The sequence below is a fragment of the Triturus cristatus genome, chromosome 8 (assembly GCF_964204655.1).
Source record: "Triturus cristatus chromosome 8, aTriCri1.1, whole genome shotgun sequence".
NCBI lineage: Eukaryota > Metazoa > Chordata > Amphibia > Caudata > Salamandridae > Triturus > Triturus cristatus.
In genome coordinates this window covers 1,069,652,844-1,069,666,555 of record NC_140591.1, presented here as the reverse complement: position 1 = coordinate 1,069,666,555, position 13,712 = coordinate 1,069,652,844, and the positions used below count along the sequence as shown (strand labels likewise).

At 44.9% G+C, this 13,712-nt stretch overlaps 1 long non-coding RNA gene across 1 annotated transcript; it reads left to right on the top strand.

Annotated features, from left to right (window-relative positions):
• Positions 1–300: 300 nt before the first annotated feature.
• Positions 301–1,829, top strand: LOC146805387 (uncharacterized). The gene is made up of 2 exons (XR_014967455.1): positions 301–683; positions 1,395–1,829. It is a non-coding gene; the product is annotated as an uncharacterized LOC146805387 (long non-coding RNA).
• Positions 1,830–13,712: the final 11,883 nt, after the last annotated feature.

Below are 13,712 nucleotides of genomic sequence, written 5' to 3'. Positions count from 1 at the left end.
CCACGTTGCAATATGTCCCCCTGCAACACAGGAATATATATATAGAAATAGGAAATCTTACCATTCCCTCAATATTCAGGTTGTTTGCAATGCCAAAAACATTATCACTGACATTGTTGCGCAATTTCCAGGGAGTGCACATGACTCTTATATCTTCAGGCAAAGTGGCATACACACCCGTCTTGTCAGGGGAGAATTTGGAGAGGGACATCTGCTTGGTAAATATGTGTTATAGTTTATCACTGTCATTGTACGTATGTCAATGTGAAGCTGCCACTGACTCTTTGCTCCATTACATGTAGGTGACAGCGCATACGCCTTGCGTAATTACCTAATGACGCCTTACCTCAATCCCACAACTGCCAATCAACAGAGGTACAATGCAGCACATATTTCGACAAGGAACATCATAGAGCGCACATTTGGGCTGTTGAAGAGCCGATTCAGATGTCTACATAAGACCGGTGGAGCACTGAAGTACAACCCTGAACAATGCTGCAAGATAGTAGCGGCATGTGCCATGCTGCACAACATAGCGACAAGGGGAGGAATGGACATCGAGGTGTCTGACAGCGATTCGGAGGATGGGAACCAGCAAGTGCCACAACACCATGCAGCACAAGGGGCAGGCGCAGCAGAAGGGCGTAGGAGAAGATTTGACATCACACAAAATTATTTCTGAGGTGAGTAATGATGACACAGAAACTGACTATTGCTATCAGAGTATTCTTTAATTAAATAAAATTGCCATGAGTGTTCAAGCACACTTGTAATCTGACCAGTGCAATGGACATAAGTGGTTTGCAAATGTCAATTCACTTGTCACTCTGTGAAAAGTCAAATCCAAATAAATGGTTACGTCACCATAGTGGAATGCACTTGTACATGCCAGTCTAGCGCTTTTTCCCACGAACACCCAGACGCCTGTCAGACCCAGCATTGTCATCCGTTATGTTGGAAGCGGCGGGGGTACTGCTGCGTGTGTTGCGTCTTCCTGCAGTGCGGACTGGAACTGCCACACTACTTAGGCTTGAGCCACCCTCACTACCCTCTTCGGGCGTGGAATTGTTGGCCGCAATTGTGGAAGCATTTAGCAAATCAACTGCATTTGTGACCTGGTCCAATGCTTTAGCCACATCGCCGCTCCAATGGCACATTTCAGTTTGCATGGTCACAGACCTACGTGCCAGCAGTGCAGTTGTCGTGGCCAATCTATTGTTTGATTTAGCAAACATTTTCAATTGCAGCATTAGTTGACGATGCTGTCTCTTCTGGGATACATTTCCCTCATGCATCACCTTGCTCAGTTGCTGCACACTTTCTGACAGTACTGCTATGTTGCTAGCCATCTTGCCAACTTGCAATTGTACTAATCGTGTGTTTTTTGTCTGCAGGCGCTGCATACGGAGCATCTGTCCCTCAAGACCACCCCAGACATCACTTGGTTGCTCCTCCTGCTGTGTCCTGAGTGCTCTTCCTCTCCTACGCCGGGCTCTGTGATTAGTTCTGGGGACCTGTGGTTGTGTTTGTGTGATGGAAGTTGTCTGGCCATGGCTGCCACCTGGTGTTGCATCAGCCTCATCATCTTCACACTCCATGGTGACTAGGGATGGAACAGTAGCCCTGCGTGACTTTGTTGGACGTGAGGGATTTATTTGCACCACAGGTGTGTCCATCTGTTCACCTGCGCTGGTGTCCTGCATGTCTGGGGAATCGCTATCCACATCTTCTACACGTTGTGCATCTGTGAGGTGAAACAGTGCAACACTGTATTATTTCATGTCTGTGATATTAATTGCACAGTAATAAATTTCTGCCTTTGTAAATGATTTTATACTCTATTCAGCTTTTTTGGGTTGTTACTCTGAGATTTGACATTTTAACTGCTTGACCTGACTACATCTCCCATAATGCCCCTCACCTACTGAATGCATTGTGTACTGGATGTTCAGGGTCTGCACTTGGGCTGTGCTATGGTCGAGTTCTACCTTTACATTTTGTAACACTAAGAAAACATACATTCATCTTACCTTCAGATGTGTTTGCTGCTCCGGACGTGTCCAGCTGGGTCACACCAACAACAGCTTCTGGCTGGATGGTGGATTCAATCAAGTCCTCCATGGGAGTGTTCCCAGTGTCTGTTGGTGTTCCCCCTCCTGTCTTCTTTGCCTCCTTCAGGCGGTCAGCTATGCGCACCTTAGCCCGACTGCGCAAGTCGTACCATCGTTTTTTGAGTTCTTCAATGGTGCGGTGTGTCACCCCAATGGCATTGACCCTGTTTTGGATCCGGAGCCAGATTTTCCTTTTCTCCTGCTCTGCCACTTTCAATGATGCCTTTCCAAACAGCTTGTCATGGCTGTGGACTACTCCCTCAATGAGGGTGTCAATTTCTTTTTCTGCAAATTTAATTTTGCGTTTCCTGCCTGTTTGGCTCTCCTCTGCTGTTTGTGAGGCTTCCATTTGATATCACAAGTTTTTCTTCTGTCTCTGTCACACTCCTGTTCTGCTCCCAGAGCCAGCTCCCTCCTCTCCCTGACACTGTGCACTGGAAATGAGGCTGGTGCTGCTCACTTCCTGGTTGTGATGTCATCAGGATGCATCAAAAAGCGACTTCGGTATTAGCGATTTCGCTAATTGCGAAATCGCTAATAGCGAGTTCGCAAATGCCGAAATCGCAATTTATTTAGCGATTTTTAGCGATTCGCAATATTCTCGCAATGTTTTTGTTGCATCGTGTTTTGCGAGTCTTTATTTGCGATTCCTTAAAATTCGCAAATAAGGACTCGCAAACTCTCTTTTTGATGCATGTGCCTGTATATTTGCAGGGCATTTATTCCATTCGTACCTTAGACTCCACCTGCCAGCTATCATTTTTCTGTAAATAATCCTTCTCGTTTCAGCTTTTTCTAGACAGCAGTCTTCGCAAGTGATAATGTGCAAATCTGTCAATACCAAGTACCCTTTTCTCATCTTTCCCCATAAAATGCAAACCAGAGGTACCCTTTTTAGGATGGTCTGGTATATTTAGGATGAGACAGCTCCTCTATCATGGATGACCATTCCACCGGGTTCGCCATTAATTTCTCGTCTGTTCCTAATCTCTTCATCGTCCCCCATCTTTTATTGCTTACTCAATCATGTCCTTCTCCCTAGCCTGCTTATGTGGTTCTTAAAGACCGTAAGAATGGAATTGTTATGCATCTTCTAATGACTATTGCACCCAGTCAGCAAACTTATGTCTCATTTTCCCATTCTTTAGCTTGCCGTCTGCTGGAACTGCTTTTCTGGGCAAAAACACCCTATGGAACTACGAATGGAGGCCACCTGACAAAGGCCCTACCCCCAAACACACCTGCAACCTTACCCTCATCCATGACAGCCATCTATCCATGAGGCCGCAGGTCAGTGCCACCGTTTGCTTCCTCACCCTCCGAATGCTCAGAAAGGTCTTCAAATGGCTCCCTCCCAACACCAGGTGAACTGTCACGCAAGCTCTCGTCACCAGCACACTTGACTATGGCAACTCCCTCTACGTAGGAATCTTCGCCCAACTCATGAGGAAACTCCAGACCATCCAGTACATAGAAGCCAGGCTCATCTTCAACCTCAACCTCCTTAGACAGACGCACATCACCGCTCACCTCAGGAAACTCCATTGACTACCAGTCGCGAAGAGATGCCAGTTCAAGCTGCTCACCCACTCTTGTAAGGCACTACACAACAAAGGACCTGCATACCTCAACAAATGAGTGAATTTCCTCCAGCCTACCAGGGAACTCCGTTCCAGATCCCTCACCCTAGCAGCTACCCAGCACATCTCCTGGGCAAACAGCAGAAGCAGCGCCTTCTTCCACCTGGCTGCTAAGATCTTGAACACCCTCCCCCTACACCTCAGCATTGCTCAAACAGTTCAGGAAGGACCTCAAGGCCTGGATGTTCAACCAATGGGAACAGGACTCGCGATCCCGCAGCATGACCCCACAGAGCCTCGAGACCCACGTGGTTGAAGCAGACGCGCCATGCGAATCCTGCTTGATTGATTGAATGTAAGAGTGGGTATTGCATGCATTATGGTGGGAAGTTTGGCCATCACACCAGCACAGAAGCTCTCTGTCACCTTATAAACCCAGACCATATGACGAAACTAGCTTTCACAGCCTGGAAGTAGGCAAGCCTGCAAACTTATAGAGAGAGCCAAGCCATTGGTCTGGCTTGGCTTTAAGAGTCATACTATGAGCAGAGACATCAAAACATTCAACATGTAAATCAAGAAATAAATGTCAAAAACTGTGATGAAGAAAATAAATCAAAAGCAAATTTTTAAACATTTCTAAGTATCTCAGTTATATACATACAATTATATCACTGTATTGAGTGACTTTAATCAAAACTAATATATTTTTAAACATGTAAAATGCAAGATTTCCCACACACCTCGTTGACATTGGCAAGAGTTACCCAAGTCGTAGCAGCTTGTCATGTGCTCTATATAGTTTATATTGCTATTAAATGTGAAGCAAGATTATTTTACATTAACTATACACATTTGAGATTTTTGTATACTGCAGATTCTGAACTGAATTACTTCAATGTGTTATCATATTCATTGGGTAAGGAAAATAATATATAGTGAGGTAAAGCAATTTGCCTTGGATCGCACACGTTTGTCAAATGGTGAAGCTGGGACTTGTGATCAGATTTCCTGGTTGCGCAATTCAGTCACTGTAGATTCGCATCCTTCTCTCTTCCATTTAACACCAAAGGTTAATACTTTGTGGTAATTTATTTCATGAATTTGTATTAGTGCATGGAGTTCAATAAATGGGCCTATCACACCTTAAATCAAACCAACACTATGGGCCCGATTCTGATGCGGGTTGGAAAAGCTTCCCGACTGAATCGGTTGGGAAATAGTTTCCGACCCACTCGGATCGGGAGAGTCCGACCGGCGGAGTACGATGGATCCGGATGCTTCCAGATACGATTTGGTTGGACTCCCATTGACTTCAATGGTAGCATATGTTCCTAACCGCATCATAATTGGGTCCTCGGTCGGGAAAACACGTTCCCAATTCGATTTGGAAGGAGCAAATCCCATTAGGAGGCCTTCCTAACCGCATCAGAATCAGGCTTTAGGTGGGAATGCTTTCCTAACCGCATCAGAATCAGGCTCTATGTGTGTTTTTCTGTTTGGAATGTTTTCTAAAAAACAATATTATAGGCAGTGACAAAAAATGTCTGTCTGAAGCATTGCTGCACATCATGTGTCTCCTTAAACTGCTATAATCCAAAGAGGAAACTCTTAAGCGTTCAAAGGCCTCCTCGTTTTCCTAGATAATTGCAGTCATTGAGGTGCTGAGCATCTCCTAAAATAGTTCTGTTTTGTCTATTCAGGCATGGATCATTAATATAAAAACATCACCTCCTGATATCGCTTATTATTATAGTTGTAAAATGTGAAAAAATACAAATATCAAGCAGAATGCTACACTTCAAAGGAATTTCAGACACATTATATACTATTTTTAGCCACCAGTAAAGAACTCTCCTAATTGACACAATATCTTTCAGTGTGATTTTAAATTGCTGCACAAATGAAACCCTTGCATCCTGGTTTTGATGAAATGTATTTTGTTAAAATAAATACAAATAAAAGTTCATTGGCATAAAGCATATTTGCATATGTGCAGAGTATAATATGCTATGTACTACCATTTTTGAAGGAGGGGAGGGGCATCATAACTCACTCAACACTCCGCCTTTTATGAGTTATGGCCCCTCCCTACACTCAACAATGGTAACAAATAGCATATTACTAATCTGCATATATAATAAAAATACATATACATATATTACCCAGTTACAGTCGCTATTGAGTGGAATTAGATAGGACCACATTTCCATAGGAAAACATTTTTTGGTTTGCTAACAATTTTGGCACCACTTGATGAATCTTCATAAACCTTCCAAAACAAAAGTTCATTCACCTCAGTTCCTTCCTGGAATGTTTCGGGATGATCCGCCAAGCAGGGGCCAAGATGAAGGAAGGGGGCCCTAAAAAGTATATTCCCCTGCAGTTTTCCATCTGAAAATTGAACAGCAATACCGCAAAAACTGTTGAATTACCACAGATTTGGCCAAAAGCTCAATTTTCGGATAGTGTGGTTTTGTGACTTGTTTTAAATCAGTTCAGCAGTTTTTGGCAAATGAAGCTTCATAAACTTTATATTTTTCAAGCTGCGGAGGATCCGTAGAGCCAACAGATCTTAAGATCTGATTGGCTGCCAAAACATCAACAAAGATGTGGCGGCCGGCATTTTATGGCTCAGGGAGTCAGTTCCCTGTCCTGCAAATAAGCAAAAAAAAAGTAGGGGGCCGGGTTGGGATACTTGCACCCCTAGACATGGTGGGGGACCACAGGAACCACCACTTGGGCCAAAAACTTTCTTTTAATCGCCAGCATGGATCTGAGGCAATGTATTAAAAAAAGGCACAGTCTCCAGGTTTATTAAAAACTAAGCCCCGTGGGTTGGGTTAGAGCCTGGGGGGTCAGCACATTTAATTTTATTGGGAGAGCTTTGTGGCTTCCTCCCTGAGCCTTCTTAAGGCCATCGTATCCCCATCTCCCCAGGACCGATAAGCCAATTATCAGGGAGGGTGCATGTCCCCCTTCCCGGGCCATATTGAGGCCACGGGAACCCCATCTCTGGGGCTGATGTTACTTTTAGGGGAGGGGAACAGGCAGCTCCCTCCCGAGCATTTTTGACGTCTGGGGTGTGATTTTAATTTTGAGATGGAGGCATGTGACCCCCTCACAGAGCCATTGATTGGCCAGAGGGACCACTCTCCCAGGGCCAGATACAGCTGCAGTGTTCCCATCCCCACCCCTCGGGACAGCAGTGTTCCCTACCAGGGGGAGTGCAAGCAGGAAATAGAAACTTTATTGCCTGCCAGCAGACTCCCAGCCAGGGAACACAACTTTTCTCCTGCCTGAACTAGAGCAGGGAAAAATGCTGTTCTTGCATGAGTGAAAGCAAAGTTAAGGAGCTGGCTCATGATGGCACCACAGTAGGTGCTGGCAGGGGAGCTGGCTGGGCCATGGGGGCATTGGGCCCCCCTTGCTATCCCTAACCCTTAAAGAGTGGAGGGTGCCCCTGGTGGGCAACCACTTTGAACAAAATAATAAAAAATGATCTGGCTCCGGCAACAGTGGTGGGTGAGGAGCCGGCAGGGCCAGCAGGGGGCTTGAGGCTCTCCTGCAGCTTTAACAACAGACTACTTGCAGGTGCCCTGGGTAGGTACCTGGATGCCCACTTTTGAATAAATAGTAATAAATGGCTGGTTCCTGATATAGTGGTGGCTGGGGAGCTGGCAAGAGCCATGGGCACACTGGGGCTCACCCTGTAGCCACAACTTATAAAAAAAAGTGTGGATGCCCCTAGAGGGTACCAGGGCATCGAAAAAAATTGACAAAAAAGACCAAAAAAAAGTAGAAAATTAGCGTCAGGAGCCACTCATTTAGTATTCACTGCTCTGGCAAGGACCACTCCATACAGCCCAAGGGCTTTTTAAAATCAGATTTCTTCACCCTGGTGAGAAGAGGCATGGGCACCACCAACCATCTTTGTTAATGTTGTGGGAGGCTGGAGGGAGTGAAGTAGCCCCTCAGCAACATTAAAAATACACAGCCTTCTTGATCATTGAATCTATGACTGCAGTAGAGCTTACCATATTTTTTTAAAGCACTCTGAGCTGGAGCTGTATGTTCTTCAGCTGGAGTGCAGGGTTGCATTTTGTGGCCTAAAATGTTTTTTAAAAGTTTCAAAGACATGTTGATGTTTTCTTTTAAAAATGTTCAATTGAAAATAGCTTATGACAATTACTTTTATTAAACATTGCAATGCTTGAATTTACAAAATGTACATTTTTGTATTCTGACTCTTTGACAAAGTCAGTAGGTCTGCCTTACTTGAAATAATAACCTTTATGCTGTTTTAACACATAGTCAGTAGTGCGCGCCCATGGGTATGATGGGTGCTAGGCCTGGCCTGTGCCCAACCCAACAATGCACACAGATAAAGGCCATACTCAGGGGGGATAGGGCATCCATTTGAGGATATGTTCAGGGCCTGGCCACAGGCGAGGACCTGCACCCAACCCAATGGTGTGCACAGCCAAAAGCCATGTGCTGTGGGAGGTAGGGTGCCCATGTTGGGTGGGCATAGACCCAGGCCACAGGCCAGGCACTCCACCCAAGCCAACATCACACACCGTGATGTACATCTTACTTTGGGTTAATAAAAGTGTCACGATCCCGTTTCCCCACGAAGGAACAATACAAGCTGTATACCGGGGAAGGAATGGTGGACCGCCCCCTCTGAATCCGGTCTTTTCCTCTCTCCGCAGCAGGATGAGTGGGCTTTATGTCAAAGACGATGGAGGAGGACGAGACGGCCTTTTACGTTCCTGGCCCCTTTAACTGGAAAACGGCTTGCGAAGAGGTGTCCTATCACAGTGCCGTCATGTGCCCTGAGACAATCAAGGAAACGCTGATGCAACGGAGCGGGCTGCAAAAACTCGTAAGCCGCAGAGAGAGTTCGTTCGTTGGGACCTCGAGGGAAAACATCGAGACGCCAGCAGCCGACCTGGGTATGAGACCGCATTGTGGGGTGGGTCAGGACGAGAGAGAGGGCCGGCGATTAGGGCTCTACGCAGTCTGTCTCCTACTGGTGATATCCCCTACTACCACACGTATTCACAGACGGTCCGCAGAGCACTGGTGATCCCTCACACCCTTCCCTAATGCACCAAGCCTTAAAAGTAAACTGACGCCTGCCATATACTTCTCTTCTTTATCCGAGGGACTGACTTACGCTCCTTGATTGAGTGAGAAAACCTACAAAGCAACAAGGAAGATTCCAAGAAGAGCCAGGATAAGACAGATTATCCTTTGTACTTTTGCTCTGAACACTGGCTTCACTACGCAGACGCATATACAACAAAATAAAACCACGTTTGTTTCAACCTTGTCCCGTTCTCGATCCTTGCTCTATGTCACAAAAACAAAAGAAATTCAATGAAAAAAATAATGGTTGAAATGACACTATAGGTCGGAATTGTAATTCTCTCTAACCTTAAATTTAAAACAAATGTAGAAATTGAGTGAAAAAACACAAAGGATAAAGGAACGTTATAGCTAGCGAAAAATGTCAGTGAAAACATACCGCTACAAGCTAACAAAACCTCTGATATTCACCAGTTATAGTTATCTAAAGTAAGTATAATTTGTGCCCTAAAGTAACTAGATGCTAATTACCTCACATATTGAAACACTCATGACATGTTCTATGATATCATTGATATCATCACTGCAACATCTCAAATTACGTACTTGATGACAGCATTATGCTTGGCAAGGGAGCAATGTATAATTACCTTAGAGCATGAGTAACACTTACTTGAGAAAACTATAACAGGTGAATTTTAGTGGTTTTGTGCTAGTTAAACAGTATATCTTAAATGACATTTTCACCTAACTATATTGTCATTCTAACCTATGTTTATTCAGTGAATGTCTATCTATCTATCTATCTATCTATCTATCTATCTATCTATCTATCTATCTATCTATCTATCTATCTATCTATCTATCTATCTATCTATCTATCTATCTATCTATCTATCTATCTATCTATCTATCTATCTATCTATCTATCTATCTATCTATCTATCTATCTATCTATCTATGTTCAGATTCAGAGCTCACAGCGAGGGCTCGTGCTGCGGGCTATCCAAAACCCGCCACATATAACAGAACTACAGTATGTAGGATTTACAGAATGCCACAGGTCACTACGGAATTATGATATTGCATTTATTTCTCAAGTGCCGGAAGAAGGCAAAGCAACAATGTGTTTCACCTATATGCAGGTTTCAGTCACATGATTACATAATTTCAAAAAAGTGCTTTTGAAGCAATTGTTCTGAAAGTGAAAACAGACTCAATTCTTGTGTAATAGAAACATACATGCATGGAGGTGTGTCATGATCTAACAATATTTTTCTTTGAATTGTTTTATATATACCAATGTCACCATCAAATTTGATCACTTTGAAAACAAATATTGGCATTAAGTAGAGGGTATTTACAAGCTAATGGTAGCCAAACTCACAACTGGAACAGCCATAGAAGACACAGACTGCGTATTAGTGGCGTTTTGCAGCTGCAATACAAATATATCCCTTCCAATATCAAAATGTTGTTTGCCACAAATGTAATTTGTAACATGAATGAATCCAGTGTTATAAATCATTGATATGATGTGCATCACAAAATTCCATTGCAAAATATCAAATTAATAAGACACGAGTACCATGGGTAGTTATTATTATCTATAAAATCATATGAACATTCAGAATGACCTAAGTGAGTGATCATGATGCTATATGGAATTATACACTATAAGAAGCAATGTAATTCATATGCATAATTGCACAATAGAAACATAATAAGACCAAGTGGGCAAATATTATGTAAGATACGAAAATTACAGTTGATGGACAGAATGCAGAACGATGTCATACATTCACCCCAGTACAGAGATCTGGGCCTAAATCCATTGTTTTTTTGCTCACCATGCCGTTCCAGTTTGAACCCAGCCATATGCAAATCAGTCTTGACCCTGTCCCACATGGGAACAGTCCAGCCCAAACTGCCAAGCCAGGTCCTCCCTGGACTGGAAACAAGCATCCTAGGACCGGATTTGGGGTTTCACCCCTCTTCAGCCAGGATAGCTTGATTCCAGTGGCATGGAGCGCACGGGACCCACATCTGGGCATACCCTTCCCACTCGGGGTGACAAATGCAAAAACAACAGTTGATGGACAGAATGCAGAACGATGTCATACATTCACCCCAGTACAGAGATCTGGGCCTAAATCCATCATTTTTTTGCTCACCATGCCGTTCCAGTTTGAACCTAGCCATATGCAAATCAGTCTTGACCCTGTGCCTCATGGGAACAGTCCAGCCAAAACTGCCAAGCCAGGTCCTCCCTGGACTGGAAACAAGCATCCTAGGACCGGTTTCGGGGTTTCACCCCTCTTCAGCCAGGATCGCTTGATTCCAGTGGCATGGAGCGCACAGGACCCACGTCTGGGCATACCCTTCCCACTCGGGGTGACAAATGCAAAAACAACAGTTGATGGACAGAATGCAGAACAATGTCATACATTCACCCCAGTACAGAGATCTGGGCCTAAATCCATCATTTTTTTGCTCACCATGCCGTTCCAATTTGAACCCAGCCATATGCAAATCAGTCTTGACCCTGTGCCTCATGGGAACAGTCCATCCCGAACTGCCAAGCCAGATCCTCCCTGGACTGGAAACAAGCATCCTAGGACCGGTTTCAGGGTTTCACCCCTCTTCAGCCAGGATAGCTTGATTCCAGTGGCATGGAACAGGGGTGGTGGAGTGAGCTAAAGAATGATGATGGATTAAACCCAGATCATTTGACTGGGGGTGAGTGTTTGATTTGCTCAAACGCTCCGTCCATCATCCCCTTTGGTATCGCAAATATTATGTAAGCCCATTATATATATATTTGGCTGGAAATAATCCACATAATTATAGTATTCCATTGAACTAGTTGAATACTCAAAAGGAATAAAACCTCAATGTCTTTTGTGTGACTACAAGTTATTGCATCAAAACACTATTTCTAGTAACACTCCTCTGCAAAACAAAAAATAAAATAAAAATCGGAGTCTACAACTATTAAAAAAACATTATTGTTTAATAATAAAGTCATTGACAGATGTAAAGAAGGTGAAGTTAATTTTCATGAATGTACATAAATTTCCTCATCCTGATTGAGATCTTTCAGTCTTAGAAACTGTAAATTTGTTATATTTTTAGGCCCATATTTATAATTTTTTTCATGCAGCGCAATGCAGCAAGCCACTTTGCTGCGTTCCGTGAAAGGGCAGGTATGTGCCGTAATTAACATTATGAGGTACATTCCTGTCCTTTCCTAGCACTGGTGCACTTTTGGCTGCCAAGCACCAATGCAGTCACCCTTGCATCATGGTGCAAGTGTGCCTGCATTGTAGGCAGCACTTTTTGTGCAGGAAGGGACTTGAGTGTGTCTCCTGACATTGTGGTCATTGAGGAACAGTGAGGATAGAGGTATTGTGGCGCCTTATGGCCCTGTTCAGTTGCCTGTACTGTTTTGAGGTGGAACCTTGACAATTTCCCCACCATGCTGGATGTGGGCTGCACACAGAGAATCACGGATGACACTCCATTGAGTACCCCCAAGAGGAGATCAAGCAGGGCGCTGGGGGACGAGATGTCTCCAACATGAACTCTAGACTCAATAAATTAGTGGCGGCGATCGACGCTACAGGGGAGTGCCTGGAGGGCAAAATAGACTCCATTGCAGTTGAGCATGGCCTACTCCATGAGGACTTTAAGAGGTGGCTGGGAGGGTGTCAGCCCTGGAAGCAATGGTGCAAGCTCTGCTACCCGACACTCAAGCCACTGAATGCTGCCTCACAGAACTGAATGAACACCAGAAGCGGCTGGCTGCCTGGTCCGACGATCAAGAGGGGAGGGCCCACCACAACAATATTAGGGTTGTTGGCCTCCCGGACGGTGTGGAGGGTGACACCATGCTTGATTTTCTGGAGGACTGGCTCAAAGAGGTAGTGGACCCTGTGGGACTGCCTAAATTCTATGAAATGGACCAGGCACATAGGGTCCCAGCCTCTCCTGCCAAGCCTGGGGCTCCACCCCATACGGTGGTGGCTCACCTCCTTCCTTTTTGGGACAGAGACTTTCTTCTACAACAAGCCCGTCTCCATGGCACCTTCACAGTGGAAAATGCAAAGGTTTCACTGTACCCTGACTTTACCCTCCCGATGCAAACTCAGCATACATTGGTCCTCTCCAGCAGGAGGCGGCTCCATGAGCTGGTGCTGCCCTGCTCCTACACTTCCCAGTCCCCATGAGAGTGCAGGTGGAGGACAACACCCATTTTTTCCTAGATCCTGCCGCAGCGTGGGACTGGGTGGAAAGCTACAATGAAGAGAAGGCGTGCCCAGAGTCAGAGGTCCCTTGCCGATTGATGCATCAGAGGCGTTGGCGTTCTCAATGCCGGGGGATGAATCGACTGACCATGCAACAAGCAGCTTCAGAATGGACGAGGGCTGTTAAGGTAGCAAATTCGCTTTGCTCCGGTGGGAGATCTCCTCAGTCTGAGATATGTTCATGTAGGGGATCTGCCTAGAGTTTGGAGGGCTACACAGTGCCTGGGTGGAAGAAATTCTCTGGTGGGTTACGCCTGTTACAGCAGATGGCCTCATTTGACATGCTGATGGGGGCGACTTGTGACTTGCTCAGTGTTGTGATGTGGCTACTGCATTATATCCTCCAAAGTCTAGGTGACTTTATACATTTCCCTTCTTATTCATTGGCAGGGGTTACTGGGGATGGGTGGGGGACTTGGACTTCATGTACCCTGTATTACTCCCTTCTATACTATCTAACTGTTAGTTTGGCTAGACTCTTGCCACTCTTGAGCACTCCAACGTGGACCTGGTTGGCCCTTGTTATTGGGCCCCAGTTGATCTTGTTTGGACAGGATGCACTCATGTCTCAGTCTGTGGGCAAATTAAAGGTGTTTTTGGGGCTGTGTTTGATTGTTCTT